The sequence below is a fragment of the Suricata suricatta genome, chromosome 1 (genome assembly GCF_006229205.1).
Source record: "Suricata suricatta isolate VVHF042 chromosome 1, meerkat_22Aug2017_6uvM2_HiC, whole genome shotgun sequence".
NCBI lineage: Eukaryota > Metazoa > Chordata > Mammalia > Carnivora > Herpestidae > Suricata > Suricata suricatta.
Genome location: NC_043700.1, coordinates 95980824 through 95990647, shown reverse-complemented (window position 1 = coordinate 95990647; position 9824 = coordinate 95980824). Strand labels below are relative to the sequence as shown.

The window sequence follows — 9824 nt, the reverse complement described above, 5'->3', positions numbered from 1 at the left end:
ATTATAAGGATTTTATTTTCTTAAAGTTAGATGTAAAATCTTGGCAATCAGGGTTCAAATTTAGAACTGCTGGTCTCTGTCCTCTGGGGATAAACATATTTTTGCAGCCAAGTGGGGATATTAAATATTAAATATTGAATTAGATATTCAACAAACATTTGTTGAATAACTACTGTGTGCCAGTTCTATACTAGGCATGAGCTAGGCAAAGATGAATACATGCTCTTACAAACTGATAGGAAAATATGATAGGGACATGAACTAGAAATTCACAGAAGAGAATTCCAAATGGCCAATAAAAACCTTAAATGTGTGTGATTCACTAACAATTAAAAATATGTAAGTTAAGAATCACTGTGAGGAGCCTGGTGCTGCTGGACACAGGTGACCATGTGGCAGCTGCTGTCTCAAGCCAGGGGGCCACTCCTGTGAGTGCCACTGTCAGATTTTGGGCAGCCCCACTTGCCAGTGCCGGACTACAGATGCTGCTCCTGGTGCCAACTCTTGAAGATGTTTCCATTCTTAAAAAGCCCAAGCTTAAATTTGTTGAAAGGGCACCATCTGTGTGTGTGCCAAAAGTGAGAGGAGAACTTAAAAGTGACATATGAGGACTGTCTACTGAAGCTACTGAGTTCACAGAAGGCAGTTCTGCAGTCTTGCCACTGGGTGGTGGTCACCTCCATTGGAGCCATTTTGAAATGAAGCACCTGACAATGTACTGCTCCATGGATCCCAACAACATATTTGCCTTATAGTGAGTACTAGCCCCTTTTGAGCCCATCACCTACAAGGGTATGAGACACATGGCGGGGGAAGGGGGGCAAAGGTGCCATTGATCATTAGTGACTCCCTTGAAGGCTGGCTATTTCATAACAGAGATGGGTGGGCATTGTGAATTCAAAGAGATACAAGGTTTACTTGACCAGGTTGCCCATAAGTTGCCCTTCGGAGCAAAGGCCGTGAGCATGCAACTCTAGAGAAGATGTGGAAAGATCAAGAGGAATAAGAATAGAACAAGTATCTAACCAAGGTGCAATATATGAGTAAATGATTTCTGAAAAATTGCACAATATATGTTGTTTTTTTTAGATTTTTTCAAGTTTTTATTTAAATTCCAGTTCATTTATATACAGTATAATATTAATTTCAGGTATAGAATTTAGTGATTCACCACTTTCATATAATACACAGTGCTCATCTCAGCAAGTGCACTACTTAATCCCTATCATCTATTTAACCCATCACCCCTGCCCACCTCCCCTCCAGTTACCCTCAGTTTATTCTTTATTGTTAAGAATCTGTTTTCTGGTTTGCCTCTTTCCGCCCCCTGTGTTTATCTGCTCTGTTTCTTATTCGTTTCTGAAATCCATATGAGTGAAGTCATATGGTATTTATCTTTCCCTGGCTGACTTATTTCACTTAGCCAAATACTTGCTAGCTCCATTCACATCATTGAAAATGGCGAGATTTCATTCTTTTTGATGACTGAGTAATATTCCAGGGTGTGTGTGTGTGTGTGTGTGTGTGTGTGTGTGTGTGTGATTCACATCTTCTTCATCTATTCATCAGTCAATGGACATTGGACTATTTGCATAATTTGGCTTTGTTGATAATGCTGCTATAAATATTGGGGTGTATGTATCCCTTTGAATCAGTATTTTTGTATTGTTTGGGTAAATACTTACTAGTGCAATTGCTGGATAATAGGATAGTTCTATTTGTAACTTTTGGAGGAGACTCCATACTGTTTATAGAGTGACTGCACGCATTTGCATTCCCACCAACAGTATAAGAGGCTCCCCCTTTCTCCATATCCTCACCAACACCTGTTGTTTTTTGTGTTGTTAATTTTTGCCATTCTGACAGGTTTAAGATGACATCTCATTGTATTTTTGATTTGTATCTCCTTTATGATGAGTGATGTTGAGTATATTTTCATGTCCCAGAAGAAGAGAGAAAAGGGGGGGGTGTTTATTTGAGGAAATTATAGCTAAAAACGTCCCTAATCTGGAGAAGGAAAGAGACATCCAAATCTAGGAGGCACCAAGAACTCTCATCAAAATCAACAAAAGCAGGCCAAAATCAAGACATGTTGTAATTACATTTGCAAAACATAGTGATAAAGAAAAAGCTCCTAAAAGCAGCTAGACAAAAGAAGTCCCTAACTTATAAGAGCAGACCAATAGGGCTAGCAGTAGACATCCCCACAAAAATATGGCAAGCCAGAAGGGCTTGAATTCAATGTGCTGAATGGAAAAAGTATACAACCAAGAATACTCTATCCAGTAAGGCTATCATTCAGAATAGAAAGAGAGATAAAGAATCTCCCAACTAAGAACTAACAGAGTTTGTGACCACTTATCCAGCCCTGTAAGAAATATTAAAGGGAACTCTTTTGAGTGGAAAGAAAAGGCCAAAAGCAACAAAGACTAGAAAGAAACAGAGAAAAATATCCAGAAACAATGACAAAACAAGTAATAAGGTGGCACTAAATTCATAGGGGATGGAGAACCATATATCATGTAAATGAACGTCAAAAGAAAGCCAAAGTAGCAATATGAGACAAACGAGATTTTAAAACAAAGACTATAACAAGAGATGAAGAATGGCATTATATCATGATAAAGGGGACTATCCACCAAGGACACATAACAATTGTAAACATTTATGCCCTCAACTTGTAAGAGCTCAAATTTATAAAACAACTTATATCTGTTGCTTTTTTAAAGTGCATTATATTTACATTAAATAATATTTCAGAATTACCTCAGGAAAAAAATAAGTTAAAATGAGAAGTCATTTTTTAATTTTTTTGATCTGTTTGACAAAGCCTAAAAACAATGGTTATATTCAGTGTTAGAGAGAGCATGGGTGAATTTTTTATACTGTTGATGAAATATCATTTTTTTTTAATTTTTTTTAATGTTTTATTTATTTTTGAGACAGAGAGAGACAGAGCATGAGAGGGGGAGGGGCAGAGAGAGAAGGAGACAGAACCAGAAGCAGGCTCCAGGCTCTGAGCTGGCTGTCAGCACAGAGCCTGACGCGGGGCTCCAACCCACGAACGTGAGATCTGACCTGAGCCGAAGTCAGAGGCTTCACCGACTCAGCCACCCAGGCGCCCCTGAAATATCATTTTTTTAGAGGAGCTTGTCAATATGTATCAAAATAAAAATGTTCATCTTTAACCTGGTAATTCCCATTTTGGAAATGTAAACAAAGGAAGTAATACAAAAGGAGCTCAAAGATGTGTATACAGATTTTCACTGGAGTATTTTTTATAATAACGGTTTCATATAAGTTTCCTTTATAGTATTATTAAATAATTTATCATATATCCTTCCAGTGAATTGCTGTGCAGCTGATGATATATTCCTATGTTAGGAAGGGTATCCACAATATATCATCAAGTATACATAACAGAATATTATAAACAAGTTCATCCTATTTCTGTTTTTTAAAAAGTATACATACTTATACACATACTAAGAAATTAAGAAAGATCCTCCAAGATGATTAACATGGACTGATCTTTCATTTCTTTTTTATGCTTCTCTCTAGTTGTTTAATTATTTTGCAATGAGCTTTAGTTGCTTTTATTATATGCAAAGAAGTATTAAAATATATATATCAAACACTCTCTCCTCAAGGATATCACATTTGTATACACAGGCAAAATTTTTCAAGCTGCAGTAAAAGTAGTTTAATAATTCTAGAATTGGCAGAATTGGCAGAGCCAAGTTGTAATTTCACCTCTCTTTTCAAAGCCCAAAGTCCAGTTCCAGGAAGGGGATCCAGACAAGTCTTGCCTTCCTGTCTTTCAGGGAGCCGGCTGCTCCGGTCCTTTCCTTAGCATTTTCCTGCTTATGTAAATCAGATCCAGGTGATGTCATTTTCTTGAGCAGAAGCTGAACTAAAATTAATCAGAAGGTCCCTAAGTTCCAACCACTCTGTTGGATACTTACACTGGTGAGGTGTTAACAAAGTAACTGGCCCCAAATTGACAAGGCCATGATTCAAACCTAGTCCTCTAATTCCAAAAGCCATGCTATTTCCATGGGTTCCTCAGTGTCTACTTTTGTGTATTTGTGTATTCACCAAAATATAGATTCTTGTTCGTGTGAAAGTTTATACCTAAATACTTTAACTTAATTGAGTCTTCCTTAGAAGAGGCCTACAGTAGGCACATTTCTTTCATACCCTAGCCTTCCTAACTGGCTAGAGACCAGCACACTCCACCCACCTACCCATCCAACCATCCATCCATCCATCATCTCCATTTATCCATACTTCCATCTATTTGTTAAGAGCAATATAGTTTAGAGTTTAAAAGCATGTTCCATGGAACCAAATTGGCTGGGTTCAAATCATAACTCTACCATTTACCAACTATGAGACCATGGACAAATCATTTAAATACTTGTGCCTCCTTTTTCTGTAAACTGGGGATAATAGTATTTACCTCATAATATCATGCATATCAAATTATTTAATCAGTCTAAAGTACTTAGAGTAATACCTGGCATATTATAAACACATTTCCATCATGATTAATATCATGTTCCAGGCACTGAATTTGATACTAAATTTCAAAATGGAACAAAATAGGATTTCTGTCTTGAAGACTAGCTTATAGTCTAGTGGCAGAGACAGGCACACCGATGACCATAAGCACAGAGTTCTTTGGGGGCAGCACTGGAGAGAGTTGGCATCAAGGAGGCTTTCCAGGGAAGAGATTGTGTAATCTGAAGTCAATCAGTTAAAAGTGGGGAAGGCAGGGAAGAAGACCTCAAGGCAAGAGTGTTTGGCAAGCTTGGGGCACCGAAGTGGTTCAGAACAACTGAGGTGCAGAGTGACAGAGGGCTGTGGGAAAGTGAAGCAGGAGAGGGGAGGTCAGCTGTCTCCTGTTCTCTGGCAGCTTCTATAGAAGTCCCTTAAATTTAGTGGAGCTGACTACAGCTCTTCCCCTTGACTTAAACGTTTTTGCCTGTTACTGCCCTTTTAATAACATCAGACCTGAGAGATACGGTTGGAGGTCATCGGTAAAACCTCTCCTTTCATCATGCTTTCAGTTCCTGGGTGAAGTGACTGAGTGTTTCAGCTATGCCTCTGTCTGGAAACGTCACCATATTTAGAAGCTCAGACTATGGAGGGGGGATTCATAGCTTGAGGAAAAGTGACTCCGCTAGCCATCAGGATTTGACAGACATTTTGAAACCAAACTGCCTCCCAATACAGAGCACAAGGACATGCACGGGGCCGCACGCCTGCCCTCCGGGGAAATCACTGCCCGCCTGGCAGCCTGGCCCGCTGAAGCAGGCACGTCTGTCTTACCGTTCTTATATTGTCTTTCTCAACACTAATTATCTCCCAAGGAAAGAACTTGAGTGCTGAAATTCCCACTAACTGGGAATTTTATAACTGTCTTGATTATTCGCAAGTACTATTCTCCCTCTATTTCTTTGTTTGCCTTTAAAGTATCAAGTATTAAACTGGGGTTTTTTAAGTAATCTGTTCCTTATTTAATTTTTTTAATATTGGGGTGCGTGGGTGGCTCAGTCCGTTAAGTGTCTGACTTCAGCTCAGGTCAGAATCTCCTGGTTTGTGAGTTGGAGCCCTGTGTTGGGCTCTGCAAAGGCAGTTCAGAGCCTGGAGCGCACTCTGGATTCTGTGTCTCCCTCTCTCTCTGCCTGTCCCCCATTTACACATTCTCTCTCTCTCTCAAAATTAATAAAACTTAAAAACTTTCAGTTAACAAAATAATTTTTTTAATGTTTATTTTTATTTGAGAGACAGAGCATGAGCAGGGGACACAAAGAGAGAGGGAGACAGAATTTGAAGCAGGCTCCGGCTCCAGGCTCCATGCCCATCTCAGGGCTTAAACTCGCAAATTGGGAGATCATGACCTGAGATGAAGTTGGACAGTTAATCAACTGAGCCACCCAGGCACCCCGTTATTAATCTGTTTTAACTAATGCCTATTCAGCACAAAAATTATATATTCTGAAGTTTTGTCTTTAATCAGTGCATTATCTCAGTGAAATATGTGTCTCGTTCTATTTTGAGATTCTCTTTAAAAGTAACATAAAGGGATGCATGGGTGGCTCAGTTGGTTAAGCGACCAACTTCAGCTCGAGTCATGCTCTCCTGGTACAGGAGTTTGAGCCCCACTTCAGGCTCTACACTGACAGCTCAGAGGCTGGAACCTGCTTCAGATTCTTTGTCTCCCTCTTCTGCCCCTCCCCTGCTCATGCTCTGTCTCTCTGTATCTCAAAAATAAACCTTAAAAAAAAAACAACAGCAATGGTAAAGATGCTAGCAGGGCACCTGAGTGGCTCATTTGGTTAAATGTCTGACCCTTGATTTCAGCTCAGGTATAATTTCATGGTTGTGAGGTTAAGCTAGTGTAGGACTCTGTGCAGAGTGCAGAGCCTGATTAAGATTCTCTCTCTCCCTCTCCCTTTGCCCCTCGACCATTCTTTCAAAAGAAAAAAATATTTTCACTGCACTGGTTACCGTTTCCAGAAGAGGTTCAAACCTTGTTACCTATATCTAAAAGGATGTCTGTAGGTCTGTCATAACACCTTCAGTGTTTCTCTGTTGGCTTCTGCTTGCTTTGTTTTTTTGGTACAACATCCTCCATAGGGTATTTTTGGCAACAGGGCTTGTCTGAATCAGTCTCCTTTTCATTTCTGAGGCAAACCAGTGATTCATCTTTGGTACAGAACGTTCACAAATACAGCTATACTGTTTTGTATCATTAAGGTTAGACTTAGGGAAACAGATCAAGGAGAATTGTCTCCGGGTCATTCAACTTTCCAGTGATGTCTTCACTGTTGCTCCTGTCAACAGTACCAGGAAGAGTGTGAGTGCAAGTGAAAGTCTCCTGGGCCTGGTTTTGACACGACCCCTGCTCAGGAGGCCACGGGATGTGTGGAGGAAGAAAGTTGAAATTGCAAGTACATTAAGGAGTAATAAAATCATCTGTGTCCTGATGTACTATACTGAGAAGGGCATAGGATCAATCCCTATATTGTATTCTTTCCAAAGGATGTAGTCTAATGATAATGAAATAATCAGGCACATCCAAATGTGAGATATTTTGCAAAACAGCTAGTTTAGGATTTTCAAAACTGTCACTGTAATGAAAAACAAATGATTGGGGAATTATCCTAGATTAGCAAAATGTGCTAGCAGCATCAGCGTCACTTAAGTGTTTATTGGAAATGCTGAATCTCAGCACAGCACCCCCACCAGACTCAGAATCAGAATTTGGATTTTAACAAGATCCCTGGGTGCTTTGTGTGCATATTCAATTCTAAAAAGCTCTGACCTAATGTACAATTCATATTCAAATTTCCCTAACTGACCCAGTAATATCCCTTTTGGCTATTTCCCAACCCACCCAACTCCATTTTTAATCTAATCAAGTATCACAGTGCATTTAGTTCTTAGATTTCTTTATCTTTTAATCTAGAACCATGGCTCTCAAACTTTAGCATGCATCAGAATCGCTTAGAGGGTTTCTTAAAAACAGTTTGCCATCTCCTAAGGTGAGGGAAACAAAAGCAAAAATAAACTATTGGGACTACTCCAGAAAAAGCACTTTTGCAGAGCAAAGGAAACCATCAACAAAACAAAAAGGCAGTCAACTCAATGAGAGAAGATATTTGCAAATAGTAACAGGTTAATATCCAAAATATATAAAGAACCTATACAACTCAACACCCCCAAAAGAATCTGATTAAAAGATGGGCAGAGGACCTGAGTAGATATTTTTCCAAAGAAGATATACAGATAGTCAACATGCATGTGAAAAGATGCTTAACATCACTAATCATCAGTGAAATGCGAATCAAAACTGCAAGGAGATATCACCTTACACCTGTAGAATGACTAAAATCAAAAAGACAAGAAATAACACTTGTTGTTATTGGAAGAAATGTGGAAGAAAAGGAACACCCACACACTGTTGGCAAGAATGTAAAATTGGTATAGTCACTGTGGAAAATAGTATGGAGGTTTCTCAAAAGCTTAAAAATAGAAATACCAGGGCATCCCGGTGGCTCAGTTGGTAAGTGTCTGACTCTTGATTTCAGCTCAGCTCATGATCTCATGGATCATGGGATCAAGCCCCAGTTGGGCTCTGTGCTGACAGCCCAGGGATTCTCTCTTTCTCTCTCTCTCTCTCACTTTCTCTCTCTCTACCCCTCCCCCACTCACTGTCTGTCTGTCTGTCTCTCTCTCTCTCTCTCAAAATAAATAAACGTTAAAAAATAGAAATACCATGTGATCCAATAATTCCACTGTTGGGTATTTACCCGAAGAACACAAAAATACCAATTTGAAAAAATATGTACACCACTAGGTTTATTGCAGCATTATTTATAATAGCCAACAATGGAAGTAAACTAAATGTCCATTGATAAATGAATGGATAAACAAGGTGTGGTATATATATATGCAATATAATATTACATGACCATAAAAATATTAGATCATGCCATTTGAAACATGGAAAGACCTAGAGGGTATTATGCTAAGTGAAATAAGTCCAACTGAGAAAGACAAATACTATGTGGTTTCACTCATATTTAGAAACTAAAAAAGCAAAAACAAATGAATAAACAAAAAGCAGAATCAGATACATAAATACAGAGAACAAACTGATGGTTGCCAGAGAAAGGAGCATGAGAGTTGGGCAAAATGGGTGATGGAGAATGAGATATACAGGTTTCCAGTTATGGAATGAATAAGGCACAGTATAAGGAATATAGTCGACCAGTGATCTAGTAAAAACATTATATGGTGACAGATTGTAGCTACCCTTGAGGTAAAACATAGCATAATGTATATACTTGTCAAATAACTATGGTCTATGCTTAAAACTAATGTAACATTATGTGTCAACTATACTCAAAATTTTTTTAATATAAAAACATATATCTTTACAGGATTCCAAGTAAATCAAAACAAATTCTATAAAATTTTGTGTTTTTGTAGTGTCTTTGTCTTAACATTTCACACTATAAAAAAATAGTCCTCTTCCCAAGTGCATTTCAGAAACTATTTATTGAGCACCTGCAATAGGCACTGGATTCCAAGACAGAAAATAAAGACAAGGTTGCTGCCTTCCAGTGCAGAGGGTACGGGGTGGGGAAGTGTTGGGAATAATGGGTCCACATCATAGCTCTGTATGTCTGATTTAAAGAAAATAGCATATTGACACAAAGCATATTTACAAAAGTCTTTGATTATATTAACAAAAATAAAAAATTTTAGGGAAAAAAACCCAGATTCCCCCTCCACCCTGTTCCCACATACACCATCCAAGAGTTTCTAGAGGTGAGATCAGATGCTATTGGCCTTGGGACCATACTGTGAGTAGCAAAGAATTAAATAATTAAGAGTATTAGCTCAATGTTAAATTTCTAAGTGTGATAATTATGTTTGTAAAGGTACAAGCTTTTGTTTTTGGATATTCTTGCTGAAGTACTTAGAGATACAGTATCATAATATCTATAAGTAACTCTCAAAAGATTTACTAAATAACTAAATACCTAGCTAGATGGATGGACATGAATGCACAGATGACTAGATGGATGGATAAATAGATGGATAGATTAATAGAGAAAACATAGCAAAATGTTAGCAATCAGTGAACATGGAAGAATAGTGAACATAGTGAACAAAAGAAATATTGAGGTAATCTATAAATTGTGGGGGAGAAAAATTTCCTCTGCCCTTTTAGGTTCACTAACCTAAGGACTTGCATCTTATATTGACAAAAGACAAATTAAAAGAAATAAAGGCATACAAATTTT

General features: G+C 38.3%; 1 pseudogene; it reads left to right on the top strand.

The window, feature by feature from the left end:
- The first annotated feature begins 390 nt into the window (after window positions 1-390).
- Window positions 391-1006, top strand: LOC115293642 (annotated as a pseudogene).
- The last annotated feature ends 8818 nt before the right edge of the window (window positions 1007-9824 follow it).